The sequence below is a fragment of the Falco naumanni genome, chromosome 5 (assembly GCF_017639655.2).
Source record: "Falco naumanni isolate bFalNau1 chromosome 5, bFalNau1.pat, whole genome shotgun sequence".
NCBI lineage: Eukaryota > Metazoa > Chordata > Aves > Falconiformes > Falconidae > Falco > Falco naumanni.
In genome coordinates this window covers 57,341,373-57,356,568 of record NC_054058.1, presented here as the reverse complement: position 1 = coordinate 57,356,568, position 15,196 = coordinate 57,341,373, and the positions used below count along the sequence as shown (strand labels likewise).

At 43.4% G+C, this 15,196-nt stretch overlaps 1 long non-coding RNA gene across 1 annotated transcript; it reads right to left on the bottom strand.

The window, feature by feature from the left end:
• Positions 1 to 250: 250 nt before the first annotated feature.
• LOC121089261 lies at positions 251 to 12,672 on the bottom strand. The gene is made up of 3 exons (XR_005828175.1): positions 12,514 to 12,672; positions 9,112 to 9,212; positions 251 to 330 (listed from the first exon to the last, which is right to left on the bottom strand). It is a non-coding gene; the product is annotated as an uncharacterized LOC121089261 (long non-coding RNA).
• Between the last annotated feature and the right edge of the window lie 2,524 nt (positions 12,673 to 15,196).

Below are 15,196 nucleotides of genomic sequence, written 5' to 3'. Positions count from 1 at the left end.
AGGGCAGTCTTTGTACACCACGGAAAGTGATCTGGAGCTCTTTTCTACTAATCTTGTATTATTTTTTCTCAGTGTGACTGTTGTGCCTTTAGAAGCCACAGTGTGATTTCAGAGTGTAAGTCCTGAAACATCTCCAAGCATTGCACAAAGGTTCTTTCCCATTAGTTGCCAGAATTTGGTGCATCAAAGAAATGTTGAAGCTGAGATTATTCACATATTTAAAGGTGTCTGAGCTGATACCTGCCTTTCATAGGTTGATGCAGATCCTTTTGCGATGCCTCCTGGATCTGAGGGCTGGCCAATCTGGGGACACAGGCATCCTGTTTAAGCCTATGAAACACAAAAGCATAGGCAGTTTTGTATTAAAAAAAACCAAAGAAACAAAAAAAAAAACCACCAAAAAAATGGCTAGGTTGCCTTTCAAAGAGCTTTGCACAGTTCTGTGGTATCCAGATACAGTAGTCTGCAGGATCCCCTGTGGGTCCGTCCCACTGTGCCCACAGCAGAGAGTTAACGGGGCTCCCAGGGCCCGATGCTGGCTGAAGAATTTAGAGGTTTTATGCTAGGTCTAATGATGGGAAAGCTCCTCTGGTCTCCAGTGCCCATAGAGGTGTAGTGACTAATGCAGCAGAAGAGACAGGTTTGCAAAACACGACTGTTTTGTGACCACAAAAGGAAATCTTTAACATGGACCCTTTACTTAGATGGGAGAGAAAGAAAAATCCAGTCCTGAGCTTCCAAATAGTGAACTGAGATAAAAGAAAGAGGGCTTCAGGGAAGTGAGCATTAATCAATTTGCAATACGTTTCATTATTTAAAAACTTAATTCTCTTTCTGCTAAATTAAGCTGAATCAGTATCTCAATTTAATTCTGTCTACTGTAGTGAAATCCACCCTCATTTTCTGATCACTCTCCTGCCTTATAATGGGAACCATTCTGTGAGGTGAATCTTTGATCTAAAAAAAGGAAGGAAACATAAATACTCTTGTATTGGCCATTTCATTTAGAAACCTGGTGCCTTCAGGAAAATAACACTGGGTTTTGATCCATCATACATTTGAAGAATAAGCCAATATGTTCATGCTAGCAGTTTGCATCTGTGGAATAATTTACAGAGGCATGTTGATTTTTAGATAATTTGACTATAGAGACATTTTCCTCTTTTTTTACAGCTCAATTGCTTCTTTTTTTTTCTTCTTTTTTTTTTCTTTTTTTTTCTTTTTTATTTTAAACAGAGGAGTCATTCCACATCTTCCAGGATTTTTTAACATATATTATAGTTTTTTTGTTGTTCCAGAATTGCCTTTTAGTTAATGGGCATAGCTTAACAATTCTTGTTAATCTCATCTCAGTCCATTAAGCTTTGAAAGTAATAAAGTGTAAGGGTATATGAATTAAATAAACATGTGAGAGATTCTTTTCAGTGAATGCCAAGATATTTTTTCTAAATAAATAATGAGCCAAATTGATTTATATTTTTAATGTTTTCTGCTTAAAAAAAAAAAAAAAGTTGCTACTCCAGATGAGGCAAGTAGTTGTTAGTTTAGAATGTAAAAATAATCAGTAAAAAGCTAAAAAAAAATTGTTATGTTTGGAGAATAACAGAAAATGCCGTTTCTCTTAAGGCTGTCTTTGGAAATTTTATACATCATTAAATATTCCTAGTTTTGAGCATTCAGCTGCTTTTGGATGGCAGCGTTACTTACTCCCGCCTGGGATGTTTCACACAACAGTCACCTCAGGATGTTGTGAGGAGCAGAACTGCCTTTATGGAATTCTCTACAAAACAAACAGCTTTCAGCACAAATAAAAAAATAATAATGAGGAGGACTCACACAGGGAAATGATTGCAGTGGTAACTATTCCTGGCAAATCAGGTGTGTTTGTGCGGATGATCCTTTTAACACCCAAGGAAAGTGTCGGGGGGTGTTAGGAAGGGACTTCCCTTTCCCTTGCTTTGCCTTCCTTGCCTTCTTTTGCCTTCCCTTCCCACTGGGAAACTAGGGAGTTTCCACATTAAAAAAAAAAAAAAAAAAAAAAAAAAAAAAAAAAAAAAAAAAAAAAGGAAGTCTATTTTGGTGGTTCTGTGAGCCATGGTTACGAGAAGGCATCAAGGCTGTTGCTTCTATGGATGTTTTTCACAGCGTACATTGGGTGCAGTGTCCATACTAGGACAGTACCTGAGCATTCTGGCATCTTCAAAGCACAGATCATCACAAAGCCGCTCTGAGTGAGAAGATGCTACCAGGCAAATGCTAGCCAAGTGCCACAGAGTTTTATTTCTGTGGTAATACTGGCTCAAACGTTTCCATCAAATTTCAGCCACCCACTCCTGCTCCCTATCACCTTCTCAGCTATGTCTCCCCAGCTGCCTTTAGGGCCATGTGGTAACATTATGTCAGTTAATTGATCCAGAATAAAAATAAGCCTGCATGAAAAGAGGGAAGGCTCTGTTTTCTACCTGGAGCAGCTCCCTGGTAGGACTCATTGCTCAGCCCCACAAACAGTGGTGGCAGCATGTCACCAGGACATGCTGGGGCAGGAGAGCCTGAAGCTGACACTGGCCAAGGAATGCGAAGGAGGAATCAAGCACCATGCTTGATATCTGCATCTCTCAGACTGCACTGAGACGCTCCTGGTTGGAAGTGAGATAGCCTTAATTTGGTTCGTTGAAAGTCTGGTGAACATCTGTGGACCTCAGTCTGCTCTGGTTTAATGAGGTATTTTACACACTTACCTCTAATTAACGCAGATGAATTTCCTGAGGATATGCCTATACATGAAGATATTTTGGAAAGGCAGCCCCTGAGTGCTTCAGTGCAAGCAGTGCTGCTCCCGAAGATGCCCCAAAGCCCTGCAGCAGGGCAGGAGCTGCCCCCAGCCTCTCCCCCAACCCCAGAGTGCCCTTCTTTCTCCTGCTGTGGAGCCCAAGGGCACGGCAGCCAGGAGGGCAATCCCAGAGGATTGCTGGGGGCAGCAATATATGCCCCCTCAGCTCAGTTTGTTCTCCCTCTGGCACCCCACCAGGGGACAGGCAGCCTGGCACAGACTAAAGACAAGTTTCTGGCCTGGGGACAACCTGGCCCACTGCAATTTATAATGGAGCTTCCATGAAATTACTTTGTTGTAACTTTGTCGGTACCAAATGAATGCACTGTAATTAGTGCATTCAGTGTGAATCCCAGTGGAAGCAATAATGATTTCCAGTTTATTCAAAAAGGTTGCTATTTTCCCTGACAAAAAAATGATGACCTAAAAATATCTGATGTATTTCTCATTATTTTAGTGACTGTAATGATATGTTTAGAAGAAACACCAGTTTTCCTGTCTACTGCTTTTGACACAACAACAATTAGTCATAAGCAATGAAAAAAATACTTGCATTACTTAAGAAATGGTGAGAAACACAAATGTTTCTGTATTTGCAGCTGCTTCAATATTATTTGGTTGCATTAGCCTGAATGAGTTTGTAGGAGCAGGAATTTGGAAAACGTAACCTGTAAAACTTCAAACTTGTGGATAGTAAAGAGGCAAAAGAATTGTATTTCATCAGGATAGTCCTCCCAGAGGAAAAATATACTTTGGTAGCATCCAGGTATCACATCATGTAATGAAAATAACAATGCAGTTTTCAGGAAACCACAGCTAGCCTTAGGACAGTGGTGTTTGTCTCCTTACAGAGAGAGAATGTAATTACATCATATTATCTCTGTGTCTTGTCACTAAGTTTGGCTGCTATATCTGTAGTTTTTCAAGTAAATATATGGAAAAATACATTTGTAAATGTACTCCTTAATTAATTACTTTATCAGCCTTTATTGGCATGCTATTTGATAAACATAAAAAGCTAATATGAAAATGGTCACTCCTAGTATTTCAGAAATTTTAAAAACCTTCTCTACCACAGCTTTACTGTATCAATTTTTGCCTTTACTTTCCCCTTCTTTACTCTTCCCAAGTCCTTTTCCCTCTAGATATAGCTCTTTCAGCTATTATCTTTGCATGTGGTGTCTTACACTTACTTTCCAATGTCACAGCATTTTCTCTGCATCCATCTTCATCAATAATGCATGGGGGAAGAATCTACAATTTCTGTGTCAGCCCTTATCCAGAGGGTAGGTTCATTCTCCCAGCCCCAACAGGTGAGTCATTGACACATGTCACCCTTGTCACACAGACTGGGTGTCTCAGAGTGAGCTGCATCTTTCTCAGCTTTTCCTTGTATCACGTCCTCATTATACAATTGTGAACTTACTGCCTGTTAAACATAAATCTAATGTGAATTCAAACTCCAGGCTCTCAAGGCCACCATCCACGTTCTTAACAGAAGAGAGACAGTGGCTGAGGTCTGGGGCTCTGTGAAGGTCCAAGCTTCTTGTACTCCTCCACGTGGACTTGGAGCCTTCCCATGTAATGATGGGACAAGGGTTAGGCTATGTCCCCCTCTGGTAAGAGAATTCCCAAGGCTGGCTGCTTCCAAGCAAAGTATTAATCTGAGCATGAGCTACAGCTATGTTGGCAGAAAACACACGGTCATGGGCCCAATGCTCTCAGCTCTGATGAGAAGGTTTGGCTCCTTTAAAAGTCAAAAGGAAATTTGCTTCTTACTCAATGCAAAACCAGGTTCTACCACAGCATGAGGCTATTTCTCCATTTGTTTCTTTTTCTTTCAAAGTTAAGTAGATTCCCTCCCCCACTTCTTCATTTCTTACTATTTCTGGTAGACTGAGAAATCTCATTCTGGTAATTTTTGTACCTTGAACACTGGAGAAAATAGTTTTGTTTCATTACTGCTCACCATGCAAAATTTGGGCTTCTGCTGTGCACTTTGCCTTCCAGTTTCCAATTACACACAAAGATACACTATTAAAATTTCAAATAACTTGCACTACTTACACTTTTCTAAGCCCTACTGTTCATATGAGTGATTAGAACATCACCTACTGCATCAGCTGGACAGTTTGGTCTTATTATTTTCTACAGATAATGGGGATTGTCTGGTATTAATGAAGCTTAATTCATTCACCTCATTTTCCTTGTTGAGTTCCCTCAGCAACAGACCCCAAACAGCAAGTGAATGATGTTGGAAATGTTTGTTAAAGGACTCAGCATTAACACAGCCAGAGATCTCCAAAACAGAGGCTATGCCAACACTGCCATAGCAAGACAAGTCCTCTTTGAGGTTTCTTCTTTACAAAAACCCCTCTGACACAGGGGACTGAAATGAATCCCACCAGAGCTGGTGTCCAGCAGTGCTGCAGCTGCACCCACTGGTTCTCTCCCTTTACATATAGCGGCCCTTTCTCAGAGGGTCCTGGGGCAGGGAGCAGGCTTTTAAAAACACCAGTTAGGAAACTCCACTAAAGTGGAGAACTGCCTGCACATCTCCTCCCTGGAGTAAGGTTCGAAATGCTTTACAAAATAAATGTTGTACCTGGTTACTGGTGAAGAGCTGAGTTGTTCAAAACTCATTTTGTTTTACTCATAGAATTGCTAGCTTCTCATATGGAGCCGATGTGTCTGATTATAAATGATTAAATGAACACATATGAATGTTTCCAGGCCTCCTGAGCCCCTCCCTCAGCTTATAAAGCCTTTTGAAGTTAAACCAAAAACAAACCTCTTATTATCTTAAGATAACCCTTGCAAACAAGCAACCTTACCATCAGAGAGAAAATTTCACCCATCATCTATTCTATGCTGGTATGTAAAATCTTTGTCTGCACATTTTCTAATGCATCTTCCCTGTGGGTGACTTCTGAAAGTCTTCAAGTGAAGGTTCATCTATACTAGGAGCCCAGGAAAACACACTTTTTCTTTTTGAGTCCCTTATTTTTGCTGTGGTCCCTACTGAAAAGTTGCACTGTTGTGATATTCTATAATATTACCAATCATGAAATATTTGGCTTAAGAAACGTAATGAGAAAATCTTACATTTGTTAAGTTCATTGACAGTTCAGACTATAAGGGGAGATGACCTGGGTTCACACAACAAAGCAACACACCCAGCCCCAAATCTGGATTGTACACCGAGAGAGACAGAAGTGTTTGGGAGAGAGCTCTCTGTTGACATTAACTTCAGGCCTGATGCAAACAGTGCAAATCATTTATCCAGGGCTAAGTAAGTTTCAAGTGCTCAGAGATACCTCTGATCAAAGAAAGAAGAGCAATTTCTGTATCTCAGTGGGTAAACAAGCAATCTCAATTCCACAAGCTGCCACTGCTGCAGATACTAATGTTAATTTTCACTAATTTGGAAAATCAGGTCAGCTGTGTAAATCTTTCATGATCAGTGCATCCAAATTTGAAAATCTTAGATGTAACAAGACATGAAGACTCTGTGGGGTTCACCAGCTGTTTTCAACACAACTTCAAAGGGCAGTAGTGGAATGAACTGTTCTGTTGAAGGAGGATGGAGGTGGCTTGATGGGTGAGGTAGAGCTGTCCTGTTCCCTCATTTGTCAGATCATATTAGACTAATTCTGAAATTTTACACTGGCTGCACCTCTTCTGATCCTGTGGGCAGCACAACAGACCCCAGGGGTGCAGATGGTGCGTGACAGGAGGTGAGGGGGAACATGGTCCAGCTGCCCGTGCCACTCCCCACACTGCTGCAAAGCCATGCTGGCCACATTTTTGCTGTAAATGGGGGAACCTGGTGGTTGCCATCAGCTACGTTGTCAGTTCCAGGGGATGTTTCAGTAGTGCTGAGCCACTGCCACCTCAGAGTGAACACCAAAATGCCAAGCCCCAGCCTGGGGGTTGCACAGAAGCAGATGCAGTAGCTGTGTGTCCTCTGGGGGCTTGCTGATGCTGGAGAAATCCTCTGGAGAGGTGGATGAACCCTGTTAAGGGCTGATTTGCATGTCAGTCATTCATACCACTACTTCAGGGCTTACAAGCCAGTTCTTAGCATCTTCGAAAATATCAATTGCTACCAAAAATAATAAACAGAAGTTGTGTGCATCCCAATCAGCTAATGCCCGTTAGAAGATCACAGCATAAAGTGGATTGCCAAGGAAGAGGATGCACCCTTCTGAAGCTCTTGGCAACAGCTAAACTCCAGACTGATTGGCTTAAAATTAGCCCCAAAGGCAGTTGAGAGCAGTTCCATACATCCCATGTCACATGTCAAAATGTCATTGTCTGGAATGGAAACGGTTCATACATCGCAAGGCAGTGCAAGAGCACGCCAAGCAGACTATCATTAATTGCCTACTAGGAGAAATAACCTTTTTAACAAGCAAGTTTACAGGAACTACTGTAACCAGAAGGGAAAAAAAGAAACTCTGTATTGTCTGTCCTTGGAATTATTTGCCTTTATCTGTTCTTCCCTCAGAAATCTCTGAGTTTTCTTCACAGTGTGTTCTTCAATTCTCTTTAGCAGCTAGAAGGCCAGAGTTCAGTTTGATAATGCAGAAGGTACCAAATCCTTTTCTTTGCTGAAGGAAGCACTGACAGCTGCGTCTGCACCTGGTCGTGGCATAAGCAGGCATGTTTCATGCGTGTTTCACTTGCTAGAGCAACAGTGGTTTTGCTGTTCTTCAAGCCTTTCATTACTGGGCCTCAAGATAACCACATCTGATGGGTTTGCTGTACCAAAGACGCATTGAGGATTATGTCATGTGTGGGTCAGATGTCCTTCCAGGAAAATATGGGTTAGTTCTGAACAATGACAAGCAATATGTTGTCCACTGTGTGTGTGTATGTACATGTGTCTGTATATCATGCATAATATTATAATACTTGGTTTTTGCAGATGGAGTTGTTGACTCTGTGAGTGCCTATGCATCTACATGAGAGGAAGAGAACTGATTTAACTGTGACTAACTTACATGTCAAAAGCGAGGCGTGTGTGTGCTTGTAAACTTAAAATACAGAAGAATAATCTGCACACACACACTCTTAGGCAGGGATAAAAGCCTGCGGACATTTCGGGATTGACAGCATGCCAGACTCTCTGGAGAGCTGGTTGGTGGAGGGGGTAATTTTTTTTAAACTTGTAAAACAAGAATTCTCAGAAGGCGGCTGGTCTGCAGGCAATTAGGAGAAACCTGCAGTACCTCTGCATGGGGTGCTTTGCTTGTACCGAGGCAGCACGTAGCCAGGTGGGCATGGGTGTTGTCACACATGCCAGTGTGAGTGGGACAGTAGGATCACACTGAACCACTGCCGGAGTTCCTGCTGTGTTGCCCCACTGGAGGGTTTTCAGTATCATTTTTGTGTGTAGACAGTCCAAGGGGCTCCACACCTCCATGCTGTGTCTGGGAGGAGCGTGTTGTTATATTTGCAAAAAAGAAACCTCTGTCTTGAAGCAGCCTTTAAAATTCCACCCCCAGTCATTAAGACCCAATAAAACTGTTAACACCTCCTCAGATAACCTATTTTCTCATACCATCTTTCAGGTGTGCTGTATGGGCTTCCCTGTTTAATACGTGCAGGATACATTTTAAGAGCCTCATGAATTATTTTGGGTAAAGCAAGAGGAAGCAAAGTCCTGGCTCCTGAGGGAGGTTAATGAGGCAGCAGCTCCAGAAATGGGTACCCTGGACCTCAGCCCGATCCTCTTTCCTTCCCAATCTCCTTTCCACTTAGGCATGATTTCCAGGCAGGTAGCTGGAGCATGGGAGACAGGGGGCTTGCTGGAGCACCTGCCCCGAGACAGGGAGATGCCTGGGGTGGCTGTGGAAGATCCTTGCAGCTGGAGGGGATCCCCAGGGTCTCCCACCCCACTTGACATAGAGTTCGGGTATAAATGGAGGTGGAAAATGAAGATACCAGAGAGTATTTAGAAGCATGAACAAAGGATGCTGGAAAACATGCAGCATTCACAAAGAGGACATCCATGGGCAGCTTTTGTAGCAGGCAAGGGAAGGTCTCATAGACACAGGCACATCGGCTTTATCAGGTCACACAACCGTATTCCTCAGGGTTTGCTTCACTTTTGCAAATTGTGGGTTTTGTTTTGAGCTTTATTGCTCCAAAGGGCTAAAAATTAGAGACCCAAGTTTTTACAAAAGTCATTCCAGCATTGTTCTGGTATGAGAACTTTTTTCTTTCTTTCCTTGGCACCGCAAAGACCTGCATAAAATTAATTTACATCTACTTACTTTGCATTAGCATATCCCTTCTCCCTTGTCAAATCACCATGCATTGGTTCCTCAGTTTAGGATTTCTTGTATTTCAGAAATTAGCACAGAAAGAATCATACCTGCAGGGGAGAAAGGGCGTTAGAGCTACCTTAGGAAAAATTTAGTTTCTCACACAAACATGTTTTTGCTGATACTCTTCTCTTTTGGAAAACTTTCTGATTTTTCTGACTTGAAGATGAAATGTTTTCATTAACAAGTATGTTTTCCTTTAAAAAAATAATTTAAAAAAAGGTATAGGGTTTTTATTCCTTTTCCCAAACCTGTTGAAAACAATTGGCATAATAAGCTACCTAGGCACTCAGCTTTCATCAGTCCCAATGGGAATAAGATATCTAAGAGTTAGACATCTAAATAGCCTAACTAATTGCCTCCTGACAAAGAGACTTTACGGAATAAGCCATTCAGCCCACACCATTGTCTTCCTTCCCTTCAGAGAACACCATTACAGCTGTCAAAGGCCTCCTAAGCCTGGTAGAAGCTAAGGGTTAATTGAGGATAGAGGGGTTGCTAAATATCTTGATTTTCCTGAATAGATCTAATGCGAATCTCTGCTTTCCATAAGCTTTTATGGACAGAATTAATCAGCTTAAAGATGGGAGAGCAGATGCAATAATGGTACTTTCCACAGGGCCAACATAGCTGTAACGATGGGCACTTCTCTTTCCTCACTGATAGAACAACATTGGCACGCCAAAGCCACTGCAAACAGCAGCACATCTTCTGGCTGTGTAAAAATGCCCCCTCTTTCAAGAGTTTGCCTTGCCTCAGCAGCTAACCCAGGATCCCATTAGTTAATCCCGTGTTTGTCTGGAGGCCGTCTGGGAGATGGAAGTGAAGCAGGCGCCATCTCCCTGTACAGCACAATCCTCACTGAAGGCAGGTGCTGGGGCTGGTGAGAGCAAGGTCTGGGGAAGGCCCCAAAGCAAAGCTCCACTGCAACGTAAAACATCTGCATCATTATCTCCAGGGGACAGCAGGCTCAGGGCTGGAGGGAACATGGTCTGGGGCTGCTGGGGGCTGCTGGGGAACCACGTACGGGGGCTGAGATCCTCTGCCTGCTGGGGATGTTTTCTTCTCTGCCAGGTTGTCCCAGTCAGAGCAAGGCTGGGCTCAGGCCTCAGGCTTGGGACAATGTGTTACAGTGGGACAACCAAAGTCACTGCAAAAGCTGCGCAGAGTAGAGGTACGGGCAGGAGGCACAGCTGGGAGCTGGGCAAGAGGAGCAGAGGGCATACCGTATGGGAGGGCGAGTCACGAGCACGGTCGGACGGTAGAGGCAGAGAAGACAAGGAGCTCATGCTGGACCAGGTGCTGGAGCAAAGCATGGTCGGAACCCGGAATCGGTAAAACAGAAACACAGCTTCAAGCTTAGCCAGAAGGAGCTGCAGGGATTGCCTCCTCTGGTGTCTGCGTGGAGACAAGCCGGGGGCCGCAGGTGGGTGTGAGGTTTATTGCGCCCCCAGATCAGCCGGAGTAAGGGGGGTGGGGTGGGGGGGGGGGGGTGCGGTCTGGCCGTCACTGCCAGCAGCAACTGCGTGGGGCCAGCACTGCCAGGGAAAAATAAAAAAATAACACCAGCCCACCGAAGGCATATTTAAAAATACAATATGGGTCTGAAAACCACAGCTAAATAATGTGTTGCTTTAGCTAATTATATATTAAGAACCTTACTTCCAGAGACAAGTAGAGCCTAGTTTAAATTAGCACATTGCCTGATAATTAAGAAATTTGCTACAATAACAACACAATTATCCGAAACCAACATAGTAAAAATAACCGTGAAAAATATTTGACTTTGTTAAGGCAATTAATTAGGGGAATTATGTCACAAATATTCTGTTAAACCAGTGGTGGTGCAAATAAAGACGTAGCAACTGCTGGTGAGCAGATGCAACAGAGAATTTACATTGTATGGAAGGAGGGGATATTACATGCAGACTACAAAAATACGTTAACATATTAATCATTGCGCACCTCGTATTTTCAGTAATCTTAAATTGATGTGTACGTGATAGAGCTAGAATTGCTATTGACTCCAATAGTTTCAAATAAAAGGCATTATACAGCTAAATTCTGCGTGGATGTGGAGTGGAAGAACTCACTTTCAACAAATCTGGCCCTATTACCACACTATTTCGTTTCATTCCCTTTGGCCTCCCATCCTGGAATATATTAACACCTTCTTTTTCAATCTCTGAAACCATGGGCATGACAGGCCCCAAAGGCCATCCCAGGGCTGCTTTTCATTCCTCTTTGGCTTATTTCTGGACCCCTTCTGGGGAGGGTGAGGGTCCAAATGGTGCTGTCTGAGAACACTTTACCTGTTCCTTCCGTGTGATGCACATTTGTTTAAATCCTGCCCCACTGCCTGCTCGGATAACCTCTTCCAGCACTGACCACCACAAACTTGCTGTGGGAATAAAATTTTATTGCTTGCAATTTTACTTTCCTTTCATGTAAGCATCATCTTGCTCCTTTATTATAAAATACAGTCAAGAGAACAGATTGATCTGTGTTACACCCATCACAAGCAATCAGATTCTCACTACATCATCTTTCTCCTGAAAAGAACCACTCCCTGGGTTTGTATTCTCCTCATTAAATGTAAGTCTCACCAAATCTCTAACTTTGTTAGTCTTCCTTGGATCTTTCCTAAGTTATGTTCTGTCTTGAGATAAGAAACAGTACTGAAGAAAAAAATCCAGATACATTGTTTATAGATACACACATACATTCTGTTTGTACTACTCCATTCAGTAGTTTCTGTCTCTATTTAATCAGCATTAATGCATGATGCTCACCGCTGCTGTGCATTTCACTGATACCCAGAAATTCTTACAGTATTTTCCATAGACCCAGCCTAGAAATCAGCAACGTATGCATGTATGACCTTTTTTCTAACATCCGTACCTGTTAGATCTAATCAAATAAAAACCTGTGACTTCAATTATATACAAAGTGCCCAATATATAGATCTATTTAAATCATTTAAACAAGTTTCTTACAATTAAATTTTACTAATCAAAATCACTTAGAATCAAAGTTCCTCAGTTCGTATAACAGGCACGGCAGGAAGGTGCGAGTCTAAGACCTGCTCAGCGGGAGAGGCTAAGTGGTTTGCATCTGTAGTCGGAATGGCTGCATGCAGTATGCACCATATCTCTAATTCTCTAATGCTGATGTTTGTCAGTGTTTTAAATGGGAGGGTATATGTAAGAAGGAAAACATAGCACTTGCAGGGAAAAGGAGCTGTCAGAGCTTCCTATATGGGTGGACAAGAGAGAAGGGTTGAGAAGTAGGAAGAAAGAGGAGTAGGAATAAAAGTGAGCAATGGATTTTTCAGGTGAGGAGGTCCCTTACCATTATGCCATACTGTGCTCAGGAGATGTGTTCACACAGGCAGTGGTCAGGATGGTGGGTCTGCTGGGCACACGCAGCTCAGAGCAGTGAGTCGTGACACTGCTGCTTCCCGCAGCGTGACCTGCGAGGCAGGCAGGCTTCCTGTTGGGACTGGTTCCTTTTAAGCCCTGCACATGAGCCATTGACACAACCACAGACAAACTGGTGAGTGGCCAGTTCCAGTGACAGGACAACAAAAGCCATGCAAGACACTTAACACTTGGATGTGAACTACCAGCTTGTTTCCTTCCATGATTTCCTCAAGGTGACTTCGGATGCGTACATTCAATAACACATGCTTTCTATCTGCACCCTATGCATTTGGGGAGACACACACATAAAATTACTATAGCCACCTAAAATGTGGCCATCTGAGTCCTACCCTTTCAGGGCTTCTCACTGACCCCCACTGCAGGCACAGCCAGACCATGCTCTTCAGGATGCTTCTCTTCTGCAGCAACCTCAGAAGAGATCAGCGGAGGAAGCAAACACTCTTGGTAAGCAGCAAGGCAAGGATTACAGAGGCCAGATGGCCTAAGGTCCTTAGGTCCTCCCAGGAACTTCTCAAGGGGCCAGTTTAGGTCTCAGAGTGCTGGGCCATTTCTTCAGTACCCTCAAGAGTCAATAAGGAGGAAAATTAATCCATCCCCCCACGCCACACCCCAGCTATATGGGAAGTCTCTCTGTTGCAGCACCCACATTTGCTGCCTGACATTGGGTAATGTGAACATTCTCCCTCTTCATGAACACCCTAAAGAGACACCTCCCTGCTTACTGTATACAAATTGTCCTCTCCTGCTGTTTGAGCTGTGTCCCATTCATTCTTTTTTTTGCTTTTTACCTGTCACATTTACTTTAAGTCCTTCAGGTTTATCTTCTTTTAAGAACATGGTCTTGGTGGATTTTACAGTGCACTTGTGGCGTGGGTTATAAGTTCTGAGTATATACACCCAAAAGTGACCCAGGAAGCTAACAACATTGAAAAGTTTGTTACTTTGTACTGGAAGGAATTCTGCACCTCAGGGATTCTCATCAGGATGGACAGAGTGGAGGACACATTTCAGAGGAGACATAACCTGGGGCTTTTAATGCAGTTCCTACAAACACGTTGCTCAAACACGGGTTTGCCAAACCAACTTCCTTCTGTAAACACCAACTTCATCATATTAATTACACTGTAAAATTCATACACACTTGCTCAATATTTGCAAATGATCTCCTTACAGCAGAATCCTTTTTATTTTTTCTTTCTAAACTGCACATACACACTTTATGGCCCATAAGAAAGCATACAATAAAAAGAAATTCAAATACCAGCTGGCCCAAGCCTATACACATTTGGAGAGAGCTACAATTTACTCAGCTGAATTCATTTCCCAACAGTATATTTAAGGGCAGAATGTAATTTCAAGGTCTAATGGCTGATAAAGTTAACGTGCGCGCAGGAGAAACAAAAGGTGCTCTCACTGCTGCAAATGATTCCAGCGCTGAGATGATTCTCCTCAAAAACATGACATACACAGCCAAGTTCCCTGGGGAGCACAGGGGCTGTGGGGGGAGGCAGGGGTGCACTGGGGAATGGGGAGAACTGTGGGGAGAAGAGAGGGTGAAAGTGCTGGGAGAGAGGAGGGTGTTCATGCAGGGGATAAGAGCACAGAAAACACCCTTTTCTCCACAGCTGGGAAGATAAAAGAAACAAGGAGCAGGAGCACAGGGATGTGAGAAGACAGGGATTAACTGTTGGATATAGCCTATGGTCCTGCTCCTGCAGTGAGGACAAGGCCCAGATGACACACATTTGACTGCTCGGCCTGGAAAGGCACCATCACTTGATGGCCTTGCTGCACTAAAACCATTTTCCCTTCTGTGGGTACCTAATTGCCAAAACCTGGCTGAAGATCAGTTTAAAAACCAAGCTTTGCCTTTTTTGTGCTTTTGCCTCGTGAGAACTCCTGTTCTTACTTGTGATTAAAGCTGGGAGCTGAGCAAATGCCACGACAAAAGGAAGGCGTTGTTTAAAGTATCCTCCGCAAGAGAGCTGGAAAAATATATTTTGGGCTGTTCTAGCCCAAACAATTCTCATTTTGCTAAGCTGAACTGCAAGAGCTTTCAGTACCAAGGGCCAAGGCGAGTCTCTTATCTTTGTGTACTCATCAGGAACAGGAATTTAGTTTTTAAAGAGTGGTTCAATTTGGATTTAGTAAAGAAAATAAAAAAAACATTGAAACACAAGTGAAAGCTGCACTTCAGTTTTGAAGAGATCACGGATGCGAAGGGCCAGATCCCATGATGGGGTGTCAGGGCAGATCTGAAAGGAGATCCTGGTGCCTGAAGGTGAATGTGGCACCTTAACCCCAAACCCCGACCTGCTCAGCTGAACTCCATGGCACCTTTGTCTGCTCTAAGAAAGCTCTCCTGTTCTCACCATTTAACACACTGAGGCTATTTCCCCCTCCTGAAAAGAATTTGGGGTGCCTTATGCCCAATGGCACAGCATACGGAGGAGAAAGGTGCTGTATGGCCGCCTTCCCCTGCTCACCCTCCCTGCTGTCCTTGGCAGATGTCCTGGCTCCTCTCCCCGTCCCTCCTGCAGGCCAGTGCCCAGGGTGCCAGGGGGAGCCGGTAAAGAGGCGCAGGTCCAGAC